This window comes from Macrotis lagotis, chromosome 5 (assembly GCF_037893015.1).
Source record: "Macrotis lagotis isolate mMagLag1 chromosome 5, bilby.v1.9.chrom.fasta, whole genome shotgun sequence".
Lineage (NCBI taxonomy): Eukaryota > Metazoa > Chordata > Mammalia > Peramelemorphia > Peramelidae > Macrotis > Macrotis lagotis.
The window spans coordinates 152,931,666-152,947,226 of NC_133662.1; positions in this window are offsets into that span (position 1 = coordinate 152,931,666).

Below are 15,561 nucleotides of genomic sequence, written 5' to 3' on the forward strand. Positions count from 1 at the left end.
TTTTAATTCATAAAAGGTTTCCTCTTTCCTTAATATCCAAGATTTACTAAATAAGATAATCTTGGTTGTTACCCAACATCTTTGGCCTTTTAGAATATCATGTTCTATTTTCAACCATTCTGTTTTGGTATCTGAAACATCTTGTTTGATCTTTTATTATGACTTCCCAATACTTTACATTTTTATTTCTGATTGCTTGAAGTGTTTATTTCCCTGATAGCTTTAGATTTTGGCTATGATAATCTTGGAAGTTTTGATTTTAAAATTCTTTTAGTAAGTGACTAATGAATTTTTCCTCTTTTCATTTTGCTCTTTTTTTTCTGTCTGGGCAGTTTTTTCATTATTTCTTGAAATACGATATCCAGACTTTTTTTTCCCCTTGGGTGAGGGGAAGTCTTGGCCTTCAGCTTGTACTGTTTCTTAATTTATCTTTCCTTTTTTCTTTTTTTTCAAATAAATTATTTCTTTATAAGAGATTCCTTACATTCTCTTCCGGTTTTTGAAATGTTTAAATTTGTTTTAATGTTTCCTGATTGAGCTGGGCTGTGCTGATGGCCATGGCCATGCTGAGGGCCACACTGACTTGGGTGTTGTGCTCGCTCTGGCAGAGAATTTCCTGTTGATCTTCCAAAGTGTGTTTGGTGTTCTCTGGGTTGCAGTTCATTGATTTCTTCTTGGGAGTCAAGATGGCAGCATGAAGGCAAAAATTCCCAGAAACTCATTCCCCCCCAAAACTCCAAAAGCTGTCAAATTATGACTCTAGCCAAAATCTAGAGGGGCAGAACCCACAGAAAGACTGAGTGATGCAATTTCCAAGTCCCAGACAACTTAGAAGATCTCCAGGACAGGTCTGTTCCACCAGGACTGGGGGTTGCAAAAAGCTGCAGCACAGCACAGCTGGGCCAGGCACAAGAGATGGTTTAATCATAGGGAAGAGCTGGAAGGGGTGATGAGAGAACTCTGCCACACCAGAGTGAGTGCATCATGGAACTGCAGTCTCAGAGCAGCCTTGCGGTGAGAACCTGCAGCAGGAGTCAGCAGAGTCACCCAGCTTGTCCACATAGATAGTAAGGGGTTCTGGGGAGACTGCAGAGGTCTCTCTGCTTTCCCTGGGGCAGAACTCAGCCGTTTGCCCACACTTAGAAACAAGTTGCAGTCTGGGCCCCCCAACAACGCCACCCTAGCATAGCAGGGACCATCCTTACAGCTCCAGGGCAGAGAGGAGGGCCCGAACACAAGCAAGAGAACAGTCAGAGCCTCTCATAAGACCATAGACAGACTTGTGGGTTGTCACCAAAAACCCCCAAAGCTTAGGAAGTGTAGTAAATTTAGTTATAGGCTGAGGAAATGAGCAAACAAAAGAAAGAGAATAGGCCCATAGAAAATTGGTCCCACGGAAAATTCAGAAGATAACAAACTCAAAGCTTCTGTTTCCAAATCCTCTAAGAGAAATAGAAAGTGGGCTCAGACTATGGATGAACTCAAAAAAGACTTTAAAAGCAATTAAGGGAGATGGTAGAAGAACTGGAATGAGAAATGAGAGTGATGCAGATAAATTATGAAAATTAAATCAGCAGCTTGGTAAAAGAAATACAAAAAAAAACACTGAAAAAATAATATGTCAAAAACCAGTTTAGGCCAAATGGAAAACAAAAGGAAAGTGAGGAGTAGAATGCCTTAAAAAACAGAATTGGCCAGTTGGAAAAGGAGATAAAAAAGCTCTCTGAAGAAAATAAGTCCTTCAAAAGCAGAATGGAACTAAAGGAAGCTGATGACTTTGCAAGAAATCAGGAAGAAATAAAATTGTACTCCCCCAAAATTAGAAGAAAATGTGTAATATCTCATTGGAAAAACAACTGACTTTGAAAATAGATGCAAAAGAGATAACTTAAAAATGATTGGGCTACCTGAAAGTCATGACCAGGAAAAGAGCCTAGACTTCATTTTTTCAAGAAATAATATGGCAAAATTGCTCTGAGATCCTAGAAGCAGAGGGTAGAATAGAAATTGAGGAAATTCACTGGTCACCTCCTGAAAGAGATCCCAAAAGAAAAACTCCAGGAATATTATAGCCAAACTCTAAAACTCCCTCCCAAGTCAAAGAGAAAATACTAAAAACTACCAGAAACAAGCAATTCAACAGTCATGACTCTATAGTCAGCATTATACAGGATTTGACAGCATCTACATTAAGGGCTCATAGGGCTTGGAATATGATATTCCAGAAGGCAAAAGAGCTTGTAATGCAACTGAGAATCCACTATTATTTTTCTCATTCTTTCACTTCGTTTATAATATTTTTTCCTCTTGAACCTTTTTAGGAATTCTTATTAATCTTATGACAATATGTGATTTCCTTTTAGATTTTGTTTTTATGTATTTTAAAATCATTCTCCTTTCGTGCATTAACATATTTGGCATCTTTCTAATGCAACAGTTCTTTATCTTTTTTGTTTACTTATTTTACCATCTGCAAAATAAGCTAAGTAAAATATATTCTCTTCCACAAAGGGACATATTGAAACTTAATAAGCATGGTTTTTTAATTCTTTGAGAAGTGTGGGAACCAAAATCATTGAAAAAAATTATCTCTCTTCTACTATATGATAAACTTGTTACTTGACCTCTTTGAGCCAGTTTCTTCATCTGTAAATAAAGAATAGATAGTGACCAAAGATTTATTGTGTGATTGGGAAGGATGAACTTGAAACTTCTAATCAGCTGTCTTTCTCAGTAAATGTCTCTCAATCAACTACTTGGACATATTTCCTAATTATTAACATTTTCAACCTGTCCTTATTCTCTACCTTTATGACACAGAACAGTCAGCATTATGATCTAAAGTGATGTCTTTACCACTAAATAAATTGGCAGAACTATCTGAGGAACTCTAGAATGAGGAATATACTCAAAAAAATCTCCTAAAACTCAGTCATGTTTTCTACCCACATTTTGTCATTTAAAATTCATTTCTTTTTTTATTTTGTTTTTAATTATTGCTGTTTTTCCAAAACTCAATTAAAATAGGATCACCCATTTTATTATATAGAAAACACCTGAGTCTTACTGATGAAAATATACTCATTGCTTCTTTAGAAATAATTTCAAGTAAATATAATTAATTTTAAGATATATATTTTAGGGAACAAAAATAAAATCATTCATTATGAAGAAACTTATCAGTGCTTGTTCAAATTCCCCTATGTGGCAATAAATACTTTAAACCATTATCAGATAGCAGACACCTTTGGGGGATGAGATAATACAATCTTCATTAAATGGAACACATGGGATCACTAGACCAGAGTGATGAGAATTTTATCCAAAATTATAACATAATCAAGCGAGATTGGATTTCCTTGAGCTGCTTATGCTGAGTCCTTTGAATGTCAGACCTGGTGCTTTTTCTTCCTACAACTTCTGATCTTAAGTATTTTAGAACCTAGCAGTCTTCCACTAGCAGAAAGAAAGGGAAATTTTTAAATCATTGTTCCATTAAATGAGCACGGTATTAATGAGTCATTGGCTATTTCTGGGTTTCTGGGGTCTGTAGAACATGATCTCTGACTTCAGATTTACAGAGTCAGTTTTAGTGGTGTGTCATACTTTGTCAAGGTGGTCACTGTGTGCTAGGTAGGAATATAGCTATCTTTGTACTAGTACCATCCAAATGTACCAAGAACCTGCTCTTTTTGTGGTCTCTATAATGTAGAATATATATATATATACATATATATATGTATATATATATATATACACATACAAACACATATACTCACATACATACATACATACACACACATACACACATAGACACACACATATATATATATATATATTTATATATTTATTTAACCATTTCAGTAATATCTTACTCTTCATGACTTCATTTAGGATTTTCTTGGCATGGATACTAGAGTAGTTTGTCATTTCCTTCTCCAGATCATTTTACTGATGAGAAACTGAGGTAAACAGGGTTAAGTGACTTGCTCCAAGTCACACAGCTAGCAAGTTTCTTGAACTTATGAATATATTTAAACTCAAGAAGATGAGTCTTCCTGATTCCAGGTCCAGCTTTTATCCACTGAGGTTCCTAGCTGTTCTTATATACAGATATGTCTATGTGCAAACACATTCATATTTGCAAATTTCTGGCATTAAAGTTGCATTACAGAAGCCTCACAAATATCTAATCACTTTTTTATTCAAGCCAGTTCTTTGATTTAATTGGTGTCTGGAATTTTTGAGGAGGTAGTTCTTTCTAACAAAACAGGAAAAACTTCTCCATAGAGAGATTTGCTTGAGACCCTTAAAGATTAAATGACTTGGCCAGGACCACACAGTCAATATATCAAAAGCATCATTTGAACCCAATTCTTTCTGAGCTTCCAGTACACCAGAAGTGGTGACTTATCAGTACAAAGTATCATAGTATGTTAGCAAAACCTCACTAGATTCTATTTCTATTATTAATCTCAACTTAAAAGGGTAGAATTGATGTGACTGAAGTTTTCAATTTGTCCAGAACAATGGTAAGTTAGTCAAATTAGAGTCCCTGACTCCCAGGTGATTTATAAGCTCTGAAAGCAATTGAAACTCTCCCAGAAACACCGATAAGACCTAAAAATGAAATTTTAATGAATAAAGAGAAATAACAGAAATAAAATGAATAAGTAATGGTTGGGTAAGTTCATGAAGCTCCATGAAACAATTTTCCCAAAGATGTTTCAGGTCACCAGTATTCTCAGGAAGTGTAAACAGGTTTCATATAATCTGATGTCATTGTCTTAGAACTGAAATAATATAAGGACACCAATGTTCTCTGGAGTTTTATAGTAATTTAATTCTTTTGGAATTAAATGTGTAATTGAGTGGGTGGTCAAGTGTTTTAAATAGAGATGCACTCTACTTGCCATATGACTTTAATCAAAGGATAAATCTGGCTAATGTCTATGAAGAATAGATTCATTCAGTTTCTGATAGAAGTGGCAAATGTATCAGAAATTTCTTTCTTTGTAAATAGTAACAGGCAGCAAAGAAAAGGAGCAAAATAAAGAATGAATGGAAATTCTAATAGTGGTTGACAGTTTGGGAGAAAGACCTGGAAGGTGGCAATATATAGTAACTATACCATAGTGCTGTGCTCTGGCCAGGTTACCAATATCTTAACTAAACTTAGTTATATGAGTGAGACCCATTGTATGTTCATTTATGTTGTCCAATCAACAAACTTTCACTACCATTCAAAAGTGATTGATTGCTCTTTGAGCATAAGAAAACAGTTGCACTGCTCTTATGTGGGATTAAATTATAGTATGGATATTTTAGATCTTTGTATCCTTCTTACTAGACAACAAGATCCCTGAGGCTCTTTTCCTTTTTTTAATCTTCTTAATGTTGAATGAACAGCATTGCACTCAGTATGTTCAATATGAATGGGCCATGAACTATATGATACTTTAGTTACTCATATGTTATCTCTCCCATTTAGGTATGTATCTGATTGGCAAAAAGAATATCCTGATAATTACAGAAAGATATAAATTTTATAAGGTGATATAAATGTGAGCTATCACTGCATGACATGCTTTTAAATCTTTTCATCCTCTTGATCTCCCTCCTTTAAATTCATCTCAGCTCCTTAATGTCTTGAAAATTATCATACTCAGAAATGAACACAATACTCCATCCAGATCAGAGCAGTAACTAAGAACTGTGTCAACTTTAGATAAGTAGAAAATAAATGAGGAAAGCAATGAAGATTGAATTTTGACAACTGATTCCTGAATGTGACTAAGGTAGATACCTTAGAAATAGAGGTCATGGTATTTGTTGAGGATGAGGAACTAATGGTCCTAATGTTTTGACAGAGAATAAGAATTTGAGTAGAAGAGAAAATGAATTAATTATTGGACATTTTGAGGAGGGAGAGGAATGTGGAGGTCCACAGGTAACAGAAACAAGAAACAGAACAAAATATGCTAAAATTTAATGAAGGAATAGATACTAAGTAATGAGAGGAATGGAACGATGAATCTATTAAATTCTCCCTCTTGCCCCAGCTAAAATATTTTGTTTGTGAAGAAATAGCAAGCTTTGGAGAGTATATTAAGAGATCCTCAAGAGAAAACTAGTTTTAATGAGCACCAGAATATGGAAGGAATATGAAGGAAAGAGATCTAAGAAAAAGGAAAAAAAATTAACAATAAAGGATCGAAAAAACAAGGTACAGAGGTAGCAAAAAATAAATCAATTAATAATAAATACATAAATAAAAACTGAGGAAGGCTACAAATGAGTTTATTAGAAGTTATTAGAACTTTAGGCATGACCATTTCCTTAATATTTATGGCAAACATCCTATTGGCACAATGGAAACAATCTTTCTGAGGATTTTAGGTAAAGATAGTCATGGTAAGTCAAAAATCAGCATAGGAACATTGGGCACATAGAGAGTGCTTAAACCTGTAAAAAAGGAGGAGGTAGACTCACCTACTTTAATGTATTATATATGGTTTTCCTTACCTATTTATGTTTTAGAAAATATATATGGCAACTCAAGGTATTTTTATATAATTTTACACCCCAAAACCAAAAGCATTAGGTCCAAAAATATGTTAATTCTATAGTAGTCAGAGATGCTAAATTGAACTGTAATTGCTAATGGTAACTTCAAGTAAAAATTACAGTAGGTAATGAATGAATAATATTTTAGTAAGGCAGAATGGTGATATGGTCAGAGCATAAAAGGTCCTACACAGAGCTTTCTTTCAATAAGTTTTCCTTATGAAAATAAAAATATATAATAATGTAAAATGCTAACATAAATATAAAATCAATGATAATAATACAGTAATATAAAAATAATACTATGAGTAGATTAACATGTCCTCCATTCTGTAGTTTTATTTTTCTGTAATTCATATAAGCCTTTATCTTTGAAGGAAGATGTCATAAGAAATCATTTCATCTATTATTTATTTTAAGGAATCTCAACTGAAGGGTATACTATATATATTGGTTTTCTTTCCTGCACTCAAAATTCATATTCATAATTTATTTTAAAACATTTGAAAGATTGACAGTATAGATAAAATTTGAGCTATAGTTTAGAGTATTTAGAATTTTATTTTTCAAACACTACATTGTCTTTGTGATTTTCAGTTTTAAAAATCTTTAATTTAGACATTAATGCTGTTTGTAAATTCTGAAAACCTACACTAACTCATAAATCTGTATCCACACATTTTGGATTTGATAATATACAACCAATGAATTTTAAAATGGAGTACAAAATATTGCCATAGAAACGAAAATGGATAGCAATTTTTTTAAACTCCACTAACATTTAGATGTAACATAAACATCCAACAATAAAATGAATGATTGTTCCAAATTTAGAACACAGAAATTTTATATATAAAGCATAGATCATTCCTAACTAGTATATTTGTATAAATGTTGTATTTGATTGAATTTATAACACCTAATCATTATTCAGTGTCAATCTTTCAGTTATACATGTTACATTTTAAATGAAAGTGCATTTCTTTTAAAGAGATCTGTAGAGTATAATGGCAATCCTGGACCAAAATCAGAAGACCTATATTGCAGCTCTGTCTTTGTTGCAAACCAGTCATTTCCTTGCTCTCAATCTCTTTCCTGATCTGTAACCTGAGGAAAATCATCTAGGTGACCTCTAAGGTTTCTTACAGAACTATAATTTTATGATTCTGTTATGTGCCCTTGTGTTAGGATAATAAAAGATATTAAACTTATATGAAACAACCTTTGCCATGATTACCCATAACACCAAGTATACTTTAATATTTCAATGGATCTAAGAGCATATAAAGGTGGTTATTCCCTCTAGCAATGAAGACAGAAATTTGTTGATGTTTTCTCAATATGAGTATGGAAAAGAAAATCACTACACAGTCTCATATTTTTTGTAAGGAAGCACAAATATATTTTCAGCAATGAAAACTGATAATCTTCTTAATTTCATAGCCTTCCAGTGTATTGACAGTCCCATTACATCATGCTCCTAAGATAATAAAAAGCATAATTATTAAGGAAAGATTATAAAATTTCTAGAATCACATACATAAAATAAAAGAGTAAAATCAAGGCACCTGAGCAATAATTCTTTTGAATTATAGTGAATAATGGTACCATGGTTATCCTTGCATTGTTGGCAGGATATCATCATCATCATCATCATCATCATAAGTCACTGCTGAAATACATAAATGATCAGTGTATTTCAGCCACAAGACTACAGTTTATAAATAGACATATGTAGAACTAGATACTTCATTTTAAGACTATGTAATATAAAACATTGACATAGAATACACAAGGATTCAAAAATTACAAAAAAATAAGAACCCATTTTATTGTTTAGCCAATAGTTTCAATTGTGTCTGACTCTTCATTACCCCATCTGGGCTTTTCTTAGTAAAGAAACTGGAGTATTTTGCCATTTCCTTCTCCAGCTCATTTTACATATGAATAACCTGAGGAAAAATGGATTGAGTGACATGTCCAGGCTCAGCTAGTAAGTATCTGAGGTCAAATTTGAACACAGTTCTTCCTGATTCCAGGTCCAGAACTATAGCCACTGCACTACCTAGCTTCCCTAAGAATGAATCTTTAATTACACACAAGTATCTGTGGAAATGTACATGCATATGATTAGATATCCAGCATTGACCTATAACAGTTAATGACTGTCAATGTTTAGTTGAAATGAAATGATATCATAATTCATATGGTTGAAGTGATGTAAGATCAGTTCAAATATGGAAGATGAAATGATCAGAACAGACAATATGACAAGATGGTACCCTGTGACGAAGGGCCTTCTCAGAATATTTCTAAGAACAGAGAGAGGGCCCCCATTGATATAAAAATTGATAATAAGGAGGGTGACACAGAAGCTAAAAAAATGTCAAATCTAGAATTCCCTGATTATTTTAATAGCATTTAAGAAACTACTAGACAGCAAAAGAAACTCAAAATAAGGTCTCAGTTTGGGGGTGTATTTTTTTAAAGACTATGTAGTGAATAAAGAAAGACAACTGAAGATGCTGGTTATAGCTCAAATGAAAATGGCAGTAACTGATGAAAATAGGCATTTACAAGCCACAGATAGGAACTAAAAGGTCAGAGATGGCAAATATGGTGTCCTCCCCAGAGTTTTTTCTGGAAAATGTGTTTCATATAGATGGCATCAGAATTATGAAAAAAGTTAATGAAGTGGAAGTAAGGGTATTTCAAAATAGTAAGAATGTCTCTATTTTGTCCTAATAGTGCCCCTCAAAAATTGTGATTTCATACACAAAAGGAACAGAGGAGGGCTTTTCCCCTACCATGTAACTTGGGAAATTATAGAAGTTTTACATAATGACTTGATTAGGTTCAGACAGAATGGTCCAATGAAGCTAATACAGGTAGCAAAGTTCATGAGTTTGGTGAGAAAATATCCCTTTGTTTAGGAGCTAAGATGTGAGTTACACAGGGCCCATAAAGACAAGATCCTCCATAAACTGATTCCCTGATAGGGGAAATCTAAAACAGAGGTGATTGAAGTTCCTAAAGTTCAGAAAATTGATAAATTTCTCATATATATATCTCATCACTCACCACCCATGGCCTGACACATCCTATGATCAGTCATATTATAAAATTCTGAAAGATAGAAACCCACACAAATTGAATATTTACCTATAGGGCTCCTTCACCATGTAACCATATAAAAATGAGATCAGCTGATGAAATTTGTGTAGAAGTTGAAAATAACAGAAACTTTGCAGGTAAATAAGTGGTAAGGAACTATCAAAAGCTAATCTGAGAGATTAGTTTTGCAAGTAACATGATATCCAGTATGAAGGCAATAAGGTTCCTTTTGACCAAAAGAGATAAAAAATATCCTCTAATGTTCCTATCCCATTTGGTAATACTAAGAAACATACATTTCTCTTTTCATGTTTGGGAACCATAGAAATGAATTCTCTAGAGTAATTTTTTTGTCCTCATCCTTTTGTCAGTCTTGTGAAGCTATAAAATCATTATCAGAATAATAAATATGATTGCAAATTAAATATGATAATTATGAAAATGATGATGATGAAGATTATGATGATAGCTAATATTGTGTTAAGTACTTTGAAAATATCTTATTTAATCCTCACAACAACTCTGGGAGGTAGATACTGTTATCATCCCCATTTGAGGAAGTTAATTATGCTGACATGCAGTTATCAAAATAGGATTAAAAGTTCTTGAAACCTAAGTCAAGAACTCCTACACAGAGGCAAAGGCCTCTTAGGTTTTTATTACTCTAATTATTATTATACTAATTATCTCCCTTAGGTTTTTATTATTCTAATTTTGGTATCACTAAGAGGTGAAATCCCAAACAAAGTAGCCTGGACAGAATGGGGACACAGAATATATATGGGGTTGTTAGAAAATAATAGTCAGATTGCTATGATATCAGAGGGTTATTATCTACAGTAATATAACTATATACCAGTTATATTCTAATATATAACTATATACCAAGCTATACTAATAGATAAAGACACTCTAGTTTTCATCCAGTTGCCGGAGTACTCAAAGGAAAGGCAGTTTTGCTTCTGTGAACATGACTGGAAGACCCTCTACCATGGTTGCAATGGTTGAGTAGGAATAGAAATTATGACCTTTGGGGAGTCAGTACCAGGATAGATTCTTTTGGTTGCTTCTAGGATGGTTATAATGTGTAGAGTCAAATGGAAGAATTTTTATTTGCCCAAAACATCCTGTTTATTCAATTCAAAACATTACTAAAAACTTAGGGAGGATCCACATTGAAAATCATTTCCTCTCAAGTGATGAAAACTAATGATCACTGAGTATTTTATTATACAAAGTACACTTTTAATAATCCTATGTGGTCTGTGAAGAAGACAGAAGATGACTGATGGTTAATAGTGGACCACAAAGAGAATCACACAGTTATCATTTTCATTGTTACAGCTATTCTTAACCACATCAGAATAATAGATCAGATATCCCATGCCCAGGATGAATAGTATGTTCTTGAACTTCCAAAGCTTTTCTATATTCCTGTAGCCAAGACTAGTCAGATCCAGTTTAATTTTACCTGAGAAGTTCAGTATATTTTCAATATACTGGACTTCATGAATCTTTGCTCATACTGCAGTCTGGTGGACAGAGATCTGAGGCCATCATTCTACACCATTGCCTTGATGACATCATGTTTACTGTGTCAGACAAAGCTGTGGTGACTCCTCTCTTGTCCCTGTCTCAAATTATCTAGATTTCTGCACTTCCACCAAAAGATTTCTCTGGATAGATGAGTTCTTCTCCATTTGAGGAAATGCCCAAGTTAGCTTTGATTATTCATATCTCAGTTTTATCCCTGAATTTCAGGATTTTATCATTTTACTGCCCTTTCTCTATGCTGGTGCTTCTCCACTTTTTAGCTCCCATTTCTGTATTATTTTCTTTCATTAGAACACCCTTCTTGAGACTAGGGAATGTCTTTCTTTTATTTCTTGTGTTTGTTTTCAAAGCTTTAGTGGACCACACAAGTAAACACTAGATAAATGCTTTATTTAATCAATCCTTATTTCATCCTAAATTGTATAGTAGATGACATTAGAGATAAAGGATAGATGACTTACTGGATCTGATACTAAGTTACAAGAGGTAGAACCAAGAGAACAATGTACTCATCAACAACAACATTGTGAAATGAACATCCTTGATGGAAGCAGATGCTCTCAGCAGTCCAGAGAGCTAAAACAACTGTATTTGACTGGTTATGGACTATATTATCCCCAGCCAGAGGAAGAAAAACAAAGCACATAAGAAAACCCCCCAAAACACCTCTACTGAATCTGATGAACACCTTTAAAAATTATCACTTATATATCTCTTTCCTTTAATCCTAATTCCTCATGCCAAAAATTATTATTATAAATATGTTTAATAAAATATGTATATAAAATGTTACCCTGACTGTTTCCTGCTGAGGGGCGGGCATTGGGAAGGGAGAGTGGAGGGAAATTTTTCGACTTGGAAATATGCATATACATAGAGATGAAAATAAATAAATACATCTTAAAAAGAGAAAGGATAGAAAATAAATCAAAAACATAGACAGTATCTCATCTTTTTAGTTGAGTTTTAAAAGACAGTGGAATTCCTAAAACTTGTTTCCCCAAAATAAAAAAAGGAAGTCAGGAAATTTATTCAATGTTTTGGATTTAGAGAACACACATTCTTGTTCTGAGTATTCTTCTGGATCTCCCACACCATCTAACTGACAAAATGACCTACCAGTCTCCCTCTTTCAAGTGAGGCTCAGAATATATTAAAGTCGTGAAAGACTTAAAGCAATTAATCCAAAAGTCTCTCCCTGAGTGATTGTGACCCTGGTGGGTGTATATTTTAGGGTTTCTCTGTCCATAAAAACTAGAATGAAGTTTTTGATAGCAACTCTGGGGGATTTCTAGTATTTTTTCAACTACAAACTACTAAGAGCTTCTACCAAGGAAATACTTTTAAAAACAATTACTAACATGCTACTAGGTTCTAATTGCTATTGAGTGGTTGACATAAGGTCATACCATCACCCTTCACCCAGAATTTCCTGTTATGCATTCAATGATACATGACAGGTAGGGGCAGGAAACTCCTATTTTTTTATGGAAACGATGTAGTTGAGATCATGCTCCCTTGAATGTTAGTGTACTTGAATGTTAGTATACTTCACAAATAGGCTTCAACTCTTTGAGAGGATGAGAATTATAGTTTAGATCTGTCACCTCGATTTTTTTAAATAGTCCAATGAGCCCCCATCAATAAAGACTAAAATCCTGAGGAGTTTCTTTTTTCCTGACTTTCTACTTGTTATGATGGGAGCACACAATTAGCTATTAGTTTGTTAATATCTGACAAACTAAGGAAATATGGTCCTAGAAATCCTTCTGGAATAATGATGTATGAATGACATGGAGAATATGTGAAAAAATGTTTGAGCATAAGATCTTCACTCTAAACTGATTCTTATGTGGTTTGTTCCTGAGTGTTCTTGAACCAGAAGGAAATAGGTATAGACTAAAGATGTAGGTATTGTGAAGCACTTCATAATAACTCCAACCAGATTAAAATGTAAATAGAAAACACTTAAAAATATTTAAAAAAATAGAATGGATCAGTAATAATGTTAATGTGTGGCTTTCTAAGGAAATTTGCATCCACAGGGATTTTTATGAATAAATTAGAGGCCCTATTTCTATTTCAGTTTAACACCCTAAGAATAGTCAAACAAAAATTCTCTCCTTTTGGGTCAGAAAAAAAATGGCGGAATTTCAGAGATACCTTAAGTCACATACATATGAGCATTGTGTATGTTAACCTCAACCAGAAGTGTTACATGGTCACTGAATTAAATAATCAAGATGCCCTTACATGAAGAGAATGATTAGGAAATAGGTAAGTTTAATCTGGACATGGAATTATAATACCATGTTGTGATAGGTATAAGATCATATAAACCTCCTAAGGACAAGGTAGTCAACTATTATTTACTTATTAATGTTCCTTGTGCATACCCACTACCAAAAAACCCAACATAGTATGATCTTCCATTACTCCCTTGGCTCTATTTCCCTTTCCCAGGTAATCAGTTTACCCTTAATGAAATTGATACATGTATTCAATATAACACTATTATGGCAGTCAAAATTTCCACCCAGGTTGCTACCATAAAGATTCTGATTCTTATTGCTTATGGGTCTCAATGCAAATTTCCTCTGATCAGACCATCTATGTCCCCATAAAAGAGCTCAATATTGCATCTCACATGATCATATTTGGTAGAGTTTCCATTTCCTATACCATCAAATTTTTTTAGCTTTAGTTTTTGCAAGGCAATGGGGTTAAGTGTAGGTCCACACAGCTAGGTAATTATTAAGTGTCTGGATTTGAAGGCTGGATTTGAACTCAGGTACTCCTGACTCCAGGGCTGGTGCTCTATCCACTGTGCCATCTAGCAGAATTGATACTCAGTAAAGTGAACAGAACCAGAAGAGCACTGTAAACATTAAAAACAACATTGTGTGATGAAAAACTATGATGGATTAACTCATATCAGTAGTACAATAATCAAATACAATTCTAAAAGATTTGTGATGAAAAGTATCATCCACATGCAGAGAGGAAACCATGGAATCTGAATGCAGATCAAAGCTTACTATTTTCAGGTTTTTAAATTTGTTTTATATATTACATTTTCCCTATGTGTATTTTTTTCTGAATCTTCTTTTACAACATGATTAATATGGAAATAAGTTTAATAAAGTTATATTAGTATAATCTATATTAGAGAGCTGTCTCAGGGGGAGGGGGAAGAAAGGGGGAGAGAGGAAAAATGTGAAATTCAAAACCTTACAAAAATGATTGTTGAAAATATCTTTGCATATAGCTGTAAAAACAAACAAACAAATAAATAAATAAACAAATGAATTGAATGAATAAATAAATAAATAAATAAATAAATAAATGAATGAAGGGAAAAACAAAAGAATCACCTACTCAGCAAAAGTGTATATAATTCTTCAAGGGAAAATGGATATTCAAAGAAATAAGAAACTTTCAAGCATTCCTGAAGAAAACACCAAAGTGGAAGAGAAATTTTCACTTTCAGAAATAAGAGTCAAGAGAAACATAAAAAGGTAAATAAGAAGAAATAATAAGAAATGTAATAAAATTAAATTGGTTACATCCTGACATTGAAAGATGAGAAAGGGAAATCACAAGAAGTTTCTCAATTATTAGGGCAGTTAAAAAGAATATATATACAGAGTTCTCAGGTATGTGATAAAATATGAAGGGATGATATCTAAAAAATAAAATTAAGTTGTGAAAGATTAATATACTGGGAGAAAGGTAAATGGAGAAGTAGAATAAGGCAAATTATTTCACATAAAAGAGGCAAGAATGAGATTTTATATTGGAAGGTAAGAGGAAGAAGGTGTGGGTGAGAGTGAAGGAACCATACTCTCTTCAGAATTATTTAAAAGAGGGAATAACATACACACTTAATTTGGTGTAGGGTAAGTGAATATAAAGGGAAGAGGGTAATAAAGGGAGGATGGATTCAGGGAGAGGGCAGTCAGAAACAAATGGGTTTTGAGGAGGGATAGGGTGAAAGGAGAGAGAGAATAGAATAGGTGAGGGGATAAGTTGAAGTAAAGGTAGCAATAGTAACTGTAAAAAAAATTAGAAACAAATTTCTGTGATAGAACCCTCTTTTCTCAAAAATGGAACAGAGTGAAATTATTAAAAAAAAAGTCATTCCAGGACAGAGCCAAGATAGCAGCATGAGACAGCCTTTCCTAGGAACTCTCTCCAAAATATTCCCAAAACCTTAAAATTATGACTCTAAATTTTTGAGAGACAGGATCCACAGAAAGATCCAATAATCTCCAGCCCAAGATAATCTGGAGGAGTGTGAGAGGTTCTGTTCCACTAGGTTGGAGG